Raw genomic sequence first — 10,448 nt, 5'->3', positions numbered from 1 at the left:
GTCCTGGGACCTTGGTCACTTCTAACATACAGAGGTAGAAAGACATTATATATATAGGCGGAGAGTGAGATGTGACGCACGTGACCTGAGGAATGTCATAAGAACATAAGAATGGAGGAACACTGCAGAAGGCCCACTGGCCCATGCGAGGCAGGTCCTTATCAAAACAACCTCTGCCTATGATGAGGACGGGTAGACGATGAAATCATGTGACTCCTGTGTTGTTGGGTTGGTGCTGCTTAAGTATCATGTATGCCAATGTTTTTGAAATTTTGTAGTTTCCAGTGTTGCGTTCTATAGTGTCGGTGACGGCGATTAGTGAGGCTTCTAGGCACCGTCGGCGTCTGAGGTCTGGTTCGGTGAGAACGAGTTGTGCCTCGTTCCAGTTCATCAAATGCCCCGTGGAGTCTCTGTGGAGGACACAGGCGTACCTTACATCGTCTCTGTTAGAGGCATTTCGATGCTCATTCAGGCGGACTGCAAGATCTCTGCCTGTCTCGCCTACATATTTCTTGGGACAGAACCCACAGGGGATAGTGTAGACGCCTGCTGTAGAAGTTAGAGGTGTGGGGCTGCGTTTCGTAGTGAGGTCTTTGATAGAGGATGTGTTTATGGTGGAAACGTTGATGTTACTCATAGCAAGTGCCCGGCGAGTATTCGTGGCAACATCGCCACATGGGAGTACTATGAACTGTTTAGGGGGCTGTTCCATGGGCGGTTTGTTGAGGATAGCTTGTGCCTTGAGTCTGCAATCTCGGATGAAGAAAGATGGGAACTGAAGACGTGTAAAGGCTTGTGTTATGTAAGTGCATTCTTCTTCTAGAAAACAAGGGCTGGAGATGCGAAGAGCTCTCAAGAAGAAGCCAATGAGAACTCCTCTCTTAGTGCGGGTGTCTTGGTGTGAATAGAAGTGTATAAGATCGTCCTTGTTGGTAGGTTTTCTATACACTTTGAAGAGAAGTTTGTCACTGTCGTGAGATCTGCACAGTAGAACGTCGAGGAAAGGAAGTTTGCCATCATTTTCGAGTTCAAGTGTAAACTTTATTGATGGTTCAACTGCATTGATCTTGTTGAGAAGGGCCTGGATATTGAGACGTCTCGGATAGAAAACCAATATATCATCAACGTATCTTAGCCAGGTAACGGTGTTGGGAATGAGGGTGCTGAATTTCTCTGTCTCCAAGTTTTCCATGAAGAGGTTGGCAAGCACAGCACTGAGCGGGCTGCCCATTGCCATCCCAAAGCATTGTTTGTAACAGTTGTCCTGATACTTGAAGAAGTTGAAATTAACACACAGTTCCACTAGATTGATGAAATCTAGAAGAGGTAAAGGGAGGTCGTGGTTTTCAGTGAGCCTCTGTCTCAGAATGTTGATTGCAGCGTCAGTAGGAACGTTGGTAAAGAGGGCTGTGACATCGAAGGAAGCCATGCTTTTGTTTTTGACATTCAGGTTGGAAATTCGGGAGAGAAGGTCACCTGAGTGTTTGAGGTGGGCTTGACTGATGGTGCCCAGAAGCGCTGAAAGGTATTTGGCAAGGTGGCCGGCTAGTCTGTGTGGTGCACTCCCTATGCCCGAAGTGATAGGCCGTAGTGGGATGCCAGGTTTGTGTGTCTTAGGAAGGCCATACAGGCGTGCTGGTTTCGGTTGACCTGGTAAAAGTTTAAGTAGTTTTTTGCCTTGTTCTGATTTTCGTAAGATGCTACGAGCCTTTTGAAGGAAAGTCTGGGTACTTTGAAGTAGCACTGATTCCGATACAGGCTGGTATGTGTTGGCATCGTTGAGAAGATTTAAGACTTTATTGTTGTAGTCGACAGTGTTGAGTAACACCACACCACCTCCTTTGTCAGCGGTTGTAATGACGATATCATCGTTGTTGGCCAAGTTCCTGAGTGCTTGGATGTATCTTCTGGGAATGACCGGTCTTGAAGGCTCAGTAGCTGCAGCAGTGATAATTCCTTGGACAAAGCCCTTTTGAAACTCGGAGTCTCCAAAAGGTTGGTTCTTGGTTACCATATCCACCAGATTATGTTTCTTGTTGATGCCAGTAGTAAACTTGAGCCCTAGGCTGAGGGCTTCTGTCTCGGTGACGGTTAGTGTATAGGAAGATAAGTTATTTATGATTTCTGGTCGTCCCATTTCGCTCCATTTGCTGTGGGAACACAGGTCTTGTAGTTTTCGTGATAGCTTCAATTTCTGTTGGATGTTGGCAGTGGTAACTTGGCTGAGTATATATTCTGCAGTCCTTCTGTCAGGAGTATGAAGTGAAGCACGAATCTGAGCGGCACGTAATGAGGCCTCCTTCTGAGCATGTCGCAGTTCATCAGAGCTTTCTCTAAGGTTGGCGTAAACAGCAGGAGAGAAAGGGTGTCTAGATGTGGTCAGTTGTCTAGGAGTGGACCGTGGTATCACCATCTCAGCAATACAATACTCGCCGGGCACTTGCTATGAGTAACATCAACGTTTCCACCATAAACACATCCTCTATCAAAGACCTCACTACGAAACGCAGCCCCACACCTCTAACTTCTACAGCAGGCGTCTACACTATCCCCTGTGGGTTCTGTCCCAAGAAATATGTAGGCGAGACAGGCAGAGATCTTGCAGTCCGCCTGAATGAGCATCGAAATGCCTCTAACAGAGACGATGTAAGGTACGCCTGTGTCCTCCACAGAGACTCCACGGGGCATTTGATGAACTGGAACGAGGCACAACTCGTTCTCACCGAACCAGACCTCAGACGCCGACGGTGCCTAGAAGCCTCACTAATCGCCGTCACCGACACTATAGAACGCAACACTGGAAACTACAAAATTTCAAAAACATTGGCATACATGATACTTAAGCAGCACCAACCCAACAACACAGGAGTCACATGATTTCATCGTCTACCCGTCCTCATCATAGGCAGAGGTTGTTTTGATAAGGACCTGCCTCGCATGGGCCAGTAGGCCTTCTACAGTGTTCCTCCATTCTTATGTTCTTATGACATTCCTCAGGTCACGTGCGTCACATCTCACTCTCCGCCTATATATAATGTCTTTCTACCTCTGTATGGATTCAGGAAGACTCGTATTACGACAATCCATTGACACACTCTCAGTTCACGGAGTTCACTACCTTATCACAAGATAGGCACATGGCTTCTGCCGAAAAGAAGAGGCCACGATGCTCCATGAACACGACGGAGGACTCAGATTTGGAAATGTGGGGCGAAATTCTAGCGAAGAAGTTGCGAGAGGAAGAGGAAGATCCTGCTCACATTGTAGCAGATCTGACAGTCCCAACCATGGAGCCAGCGACAATAGAAACAGGTGCGGAAATAAACACCGCACCCCCCGAAAACCAAGAGGGATGGAACACTGTGGACAAGAAGAAGAAGCACCGTCCGTCCAAGGAGCAGGCAAACCAGCTCAACCGACCTGGCAAATTCAAGGTGAAGTCTTATGGGGACCACAGAACCCACTATGGGGTTGTTTCATACCTGGAATCACGACACAACCTGAAGTTCAAGATATGGTTCAACTTGAGGGGAGAACCAATATTGACTCCTCTCAACAAGGAAATGTATACCACCTTGAAGAGAGTCATGGAGACAGATCGCTCATTCACCCTGGAGGAACTGGACTCTCGGCAGAAGATCACCAAGGGTGTAGTGATGCGATACCCGCTGATGATGCCCATCGAGGCAGTAGCAGCTCACCCCAGTGTGGTGTCAGCTCAACGTCTCAAGGCAAAGACGGCAGGCAACGCACCAACCCGACAGGTTCTCATTCAGCATGTAGGACCACTGCCATCCCAGCTGGACCTCGGTTCTTGGGGCAGGTACGATGTCAGGACCTTCACAGCAGAACCAGTTCGCTGTTTCAAGTGTCAGCGTTATGGACACCTGGGTGCACTATGTCCGAACAGAGTAATCTGCGGTGTCTGCAGCCAGCACCACCCTACCGAGGAATGCATCACCAAGCTGAAAAATGCATCGCCACCCACTCCACAATGCCCGAACTGCAGGCAGAAACACCATGCCTGGAATCCTCGATGCCCCGAGAGGCTCGCCAGAATTCAAGAAGTCTGGAAGACGCCAAAAACTCGGCAACAGGCTACGACGGATCATCAAACGATGGGTGCAGAGAACCCTGCCATACCGCAGATCTCTCAGCAGCTAAACCAAGTCAATGCCCAGGAATTCCCAACCCTAGAAGCCTCAACCAGGCGTCAAGGTCAAGAACCTCCTGCACCCCTACCTCAACGAAGAAACAGAAACAAGAGGAACAGGAGGCGTCAACAGGGTGCATCGGGTCAATGCGATCAGCAGGCTGCACTAAACGAGCCCCCACCGGCCATAGCACGACAACGCAGGCACTCCTTACCCGGCACAGGCGCTTTGCAGACTCAACTGGCACCTCACCAGCAGATCCCGGCTACTCAACCTGGTATACAGCAACAGACCACGGTGCATACAATAAAGAAATCCAACCCTCAGCAGTCCCTACAGACCACAGCAGCCCAGATAATATCCACTGTTTCGAACCCATCTCCAAAGCAGGCCCTCACCAGGGAGGATCTCGTAGCACTCATCAAGGTGTTCACGGATCTTATTTGCAACACAATCAACTCCACGGAACAACAGAGCGCATTCCGGCAGATGGTCAGTACTCTCCTGAGAGTGTGCTTTCTGACCGAAGAGGAGACAGTGGATGCCATGAATTTGCAGGTTCTCAGAGCGGGCAGGACTCAGTCTCCAGCTCAGGAAACAACAGCGATGGAATAACCTCGGTACCAAATCACACCCTCAAGGTCCTACAATGGAACATTCAGGGCCTGAGGGGCAAACAGCACCTCTTGCTGGAGGCAGTAATTCGGGATCGGGTTGACATCGTCTTGCTACAAGAAACTCTGACTGTCCCGACTATGTGCCCAAGACTACCCGGTTTTGCTGGGTATTTTCGGCACATGGACCCGGGCATTCACTGCAGAGGCACAGCTGTATTTGTATCCAATACAATACCTCACGAGGTTATAGCCAACCCTGTGGACTGTGGGGAGGATGTCGAGGTACAGGCCATCCTTGTGCACATACCTGGGGCGCCCATTACCATCTATAACATCTACAAGAACCCAAGACACACCCTCGACATTGCAGAGCTCCTCGCACTAGCACGCACTGAGTGTATTATTGTGGGTGGAGATTTCAACGCACATCACCCTATTCTGCACTCTCACTCAGCAACCAATGCTGCTGGCAGACATATAGCAATGCTCCTACACGATATTCCAGAGGTAAAGTTGCTAAACAATGGAGACCCCACACACCTGTTGGGTGGCTGCCTCGACCTTACCTTTGGGTCAAGACAACTCGCAGCAGGAGCCACATGGGAAACTCATCCTCACCTTGTCAGTGACCACTTTGCAGTGATCACCACCTTCAACATCAACAGGCCTCCCACAGTTGTGCTGCCTCCTAGATGGGACGTAAAGAGGGCCAACTGGAAGGTGTTCCAGGATTATCTTCATGACTGGTGGTCCACATACTCTCTATCTGAAGACTGTGATACGGCTGAACAGGAGCTAATCACTGTTCTCATCCAGGCAGCAGAGTGCGCAATTCCAAAGAAGTCCGCAGGACGCACTCACAAAAGAGACTGGTGGTTCTACAACGACGAGGTGCGGGAGCAGAACCACCGCATCAACTCTTTTAGGAAGCTATACAGGCGTAACCCTACGGCAGAGAACAGGAATACTCTGAGAGCCATTGTGCAGCATGCCCGCAGAATCTCTCTCAGAGTAAAAACTGAGAAATGGCTGGAGTGGTGCTCAACATTCGGGCATCACACCACCTTATCTGAGATATGGGGCAAGCTCAACATAGCAACTGGCAAGAGCAAGCCGAGGCCACCAGCACACCCGAACCCATCCCAGGAAGCAGAGAAACTAGTGGAGCTTTTCACTTCCAGGGGAGCCTCCACTCAGCTCCCACAGGACATCCGGAATATACAGACGGATCTTCTGCCACAGCGCCAGCTAACGATACAAGCTGCATGTGAGTCGGAAGATGTGACTGATGTAGACCTCACGGACTTGGAACTCCGACGTGCCATTAAGAACACAGGTGACACTGCCCCGGGCATCGATGGTGTGACGTACTCCATGATTGCACGGGCTGGGCAGAGTGGATGGGAGGCCATACTAGACGTCATTAACAAGTCGTGGAGGGCCAGGACACTCCCAGCAGCTTGGAAGAAAGCTACAATCGTACCAATTCCAAAGCCCAAGGACCCAGGCAGTATGAGACCCATATCGCTGACCAGCTGCTTAGCCAAGACTGCTGAGAGGATGGTGTTAAACCGCCTCCTATGGAAACTTGGACCCTCTCATCATCACATATTTGGCTTCACCAAAGGAGTGGGAACAGCAGAGTGCATAACCACTCTACTAAGCCAGATTGCTGATAGCAACAAAAAACCTAGTATCGTCGTTTACCTCGACCTTGAGAAGGCATTTGAGCTAGCCAGCCCCACAGCAATTCTGGCAATACTAGCTCGGAAGGGAATCAAAGGACGCCTCCTGGCCTGGATAGAGTCCTACCTTAGGGGCAGGCAGGCCTGTGTCAGCTTTCAGGGACACTACTCTTCCTTTAAAACCCTGGAAAACGGTACGCCACAAGGAGGTGTGCTCAGTCCTACCCTGTTTAACATCCTTATGCAGGAACTTGTGAGCCTTCCCTTTCATAGTGGTACACAGCTCCTCAGCTATGCTGATGATCTTGCACTAGTAGTGAATGGGAAAGGCAATTTAGAACGACAGGCTCAGAGAGCTTTGGACCTAATTACGCAGTCTTGCAAGGAACTAGGCCTCAAGATCTCGGCCGAGAAATCTCTTGCAATGATGTTCAAGGGACCAGATCCTATGAATAGATTACGTATTCAGGATATAGAACTTGAGTGGACAGGCTCCTACCTGTACTTGGGAATCTACATTGATAAAAAGCTGACCTTTCAGAAACAGGCCGAGTATGTCAGGTCACGTGCTCTACTCAGACTCAACGCCATGAGAGCCATGACGAGGCACCGTGCAGGGGCAAGCAAAGATGTACTTCGCTTGTACTATATACAAGCTATACGCTCGCTCATTGACTACAGTGCACCGGCTTTAGCTCATCTCTTCCCGCAGAGCAGGCAAAGGGTGGAGGTCGTACAAAACCAGGCGATAAGAACTATGCTTGGTGCCCCCATCTGGACCAACACAGTATGTCTCAGATCTGAGGCCCGGCTTCCTTCCTTGGCTGACAGAGTAAGATACATAAACGCCTGCAAAGTGGCCACGATTCTGCACCGGCAGCAAGGTACCCCACTAAGGAGACGGATATTAACAACCATGTCACAAGATCCCACACTCTTCACGGACTACTCCTGGATTCGTTCGTTTTGTGCTGCTGGGCGGAAGCTGCTGCCTGTACAGCTGCTCTGTGAGAAGAGTTGTGACCTTCCTGTTGCTGGGTACCATCCACCACCTCCCTGGCGCCCAGATCCAGCCGATGTTTTCATCATGCAGCTACCCATCTCTAAGTGTCTCTGCAGTCAAGACACCCTCAGCAATCATGCTGAGACAAGCATGGCACTGGCAGAGGGAGGCACATGTGCAGTGTATTTCACAGATGGTTCTGTCGACCCTGACAGGAAGAGAGCAGCAGCTGGACTGTACCACAATGGTCACACACAAGGCTGGCGACTCCCTGACCACTGCACGATCCTTCAAGCTGAGCTGGTGGCGATTCAGCAGGCATTGTCACATGCCCTACGACATCGACTCCGACCTGTCATACATGTTGATTCCACCTCTGCAATCAATGCCCTCTCCCATCCTCAACCACAGGATAATGTTCACCTCATCACATCGATCCTGAGCATAATGACAGCCTTAGAAGTTCAGGGTAATAGATCGACATTGAACTGGATCCCCAGCCATGCTGGCATCCGGGGAAATGAGGCGGCAGATGATGCAGCCAAGGCAGCAACAGACTATCCACATGTTGGGATTACTGTCCCAATCAGCCTACGACAGACCAAACTGGTGGCTGCCAGAGCCACGAAACTTATGGGGGAGGTCTTAGGTGATACCCCATCTCAACAGTGGTACCGAGCAGCGACTCAGGGAGAACCCCCTCCATATGATAGAAGCTGGTCCAGAGCGCAGTGTACCGCCATCCATCGGCTTCGTTTGGGCTTTCCCACAGCCAAGATGATGGTAGACAAGGCTGAGGAGGAGATGTGCCAGTACTGTCAGCACGTTGTCCAGCGGCCCCTAACACACTATCTTCTAGAGTGCGAAGCTACTGAGACACTCCGCAGGCAACTAGGGGTGATATTCCCTCCCGAAGAGGACCCAGAGATGACTGCGGCCACACTAGTGTACCATGGGGTCAACGAACCAGACAAGCTGTTACCTGTAATAATGACATATCCTCCTCCTCGCTAGTGTCCATAGTTACATATGGTGTCGCTTATGAGATGCACCAGTTGAACTGACCAGAGGGGCGCTTGAGCGGCATGCGTCGCATCATTGTGGAAACCTTTCTCCATCGGGAGCCAGAGACGGGTCATCGCAAGATTGGGACCCGTGCCAGGACTATGGTCTTGGCGAACATTATACATACATACATCTGGACCGAAACGTTTTCTAATAAATATGTTATAGTGTTTGCTTACGTGTCTTTCTAAACCATATATATATATATATATATATATATATATATATATATATATATATATATATATATATATATATATATATATATATATATATATATATATATATATGTCATGTCGAATAGGTAAAAACTTGCTAATTTGGTATTAAATAGCAATATTCTTCTTGCCGAACAAGGCAAGCGAAAATTTGTGTATGGAATAATTTCGCAAAAATCATTCTGAACCTAACGAAAAAAATATATTTCATTGTGTTTGTCGATTATTAAATTATTTTAAACTTATCTAAAATATATTTAGTTGTATTAGGCTAAATTGAATTGCGCTTGTTATAATAAGGTTACGTAAGTTTTCTAAGGTTCTTTTGGTACAAAATTATTAATTTTTACATTAACATAAATGAAAAAATTAAACGTATAAGAGAAAATTTTAAAAAGGACTTAAAATTAAGTGAATTCTTGCTAATTGACCAGTTTTATCTATTCACCACGACATATATAGTATATTAAAAAGTCTCTTGCTTTTGAAAGTTTTCCAACAGTATTAAAAATATGGAACCTGAAGTAGATAATTTTCATAATGACAATATTCTTACCCACCATTATATTCTGACAATGTTCTAACCCACCATTATATTCTGACAATGTTCTAACCCACCATTATATTCTGACAATGTTTTAACCCACCATTATATTCTGACAATGTTCTAACCCACCACTATATTCTGACAATGTTCTAACCCACCATTATATTCTGACAATGTTCTAACCCACCATTATATTCTGACAATGTTCTAACCCACCATTATAATCTGACAATGTTCTAACCCACCATTATATTCTGACAATGTTCTAACCCACCATTATATTCTGACAATGTTCTAACCCACCATTATATTCTGACAATGTTTTAACCCACTATTATATTCTGACAATGTTCTAACCCACCATTATATTCTGACAATGTTCTAACCCACCATTATATTCTGACAATGTTTTAACCCACTATTATATTCTGACAATGTTCTAACCCACCATTATATTCTGACAATGTTCTAACCCACCATTATATTCTGACAATGTTCTAACCCACCATTATATTCAGACAATGTTCTAACCCACCATTATATTCTGACAATGTTCTAACCCACCATTATATTCTGACAATGTTTTAACCCACTATTATATTCTGACAATGTTCTAACCCACCATTATATTCTGACAATGTTCTAACCCACCATTATATTCTGACAATGTTCTAACCCACCATTATATTCTGACAATGTTTTAACCCACTATTATATTCTGACAATGTTCTAACCCACCATTATATTCTGACAATGTTCTAACCCACCATTATATTCTGACAATGTTCTAACCCACCATTATATTCTGACAATGTTCTAACCCACCATTATATCCTGACAATATTCTTACCCACCATTATATTCTGACAATGTTTTAACCCACCATTATATTCTGACAATGTTTTAACCCACCATTATATTATGACAATGATTTAACCCACCATTATATTCTGACAATGTTCTAACCCACCATTATATTCTGACGATGTTCTAACCCACCATTATATTCTGACAATGTCCTAACCCACCATTATATTCTGACAATGTTCTAACCCACCATTATATTCTGACAATATTCTTACCCACCATTATATTCTGACAATGTTCTAACCCACCATTATATTCTGACAATGTCCTAACCCACCATTATATTCTGACA

This window comes from Cherax quadricarinatus, chromosome 50 (assembly GCF_038502225.1).
Source record: "Cherax quadricarinatus isolate ZL_2023a chromosome 50, ASM3850222v1, whole genome shotgun sequence".
Taxonomy (NCBI): domain Eukaryota; kingdom Metazoa; phylum Arthropoda; class Malacostraca; order Decapoda; family Parastacidae; genus Cherax; species Cherax quadricarinatus.
Note: the sequence above shows the minus strand (reverse complement) of the source record.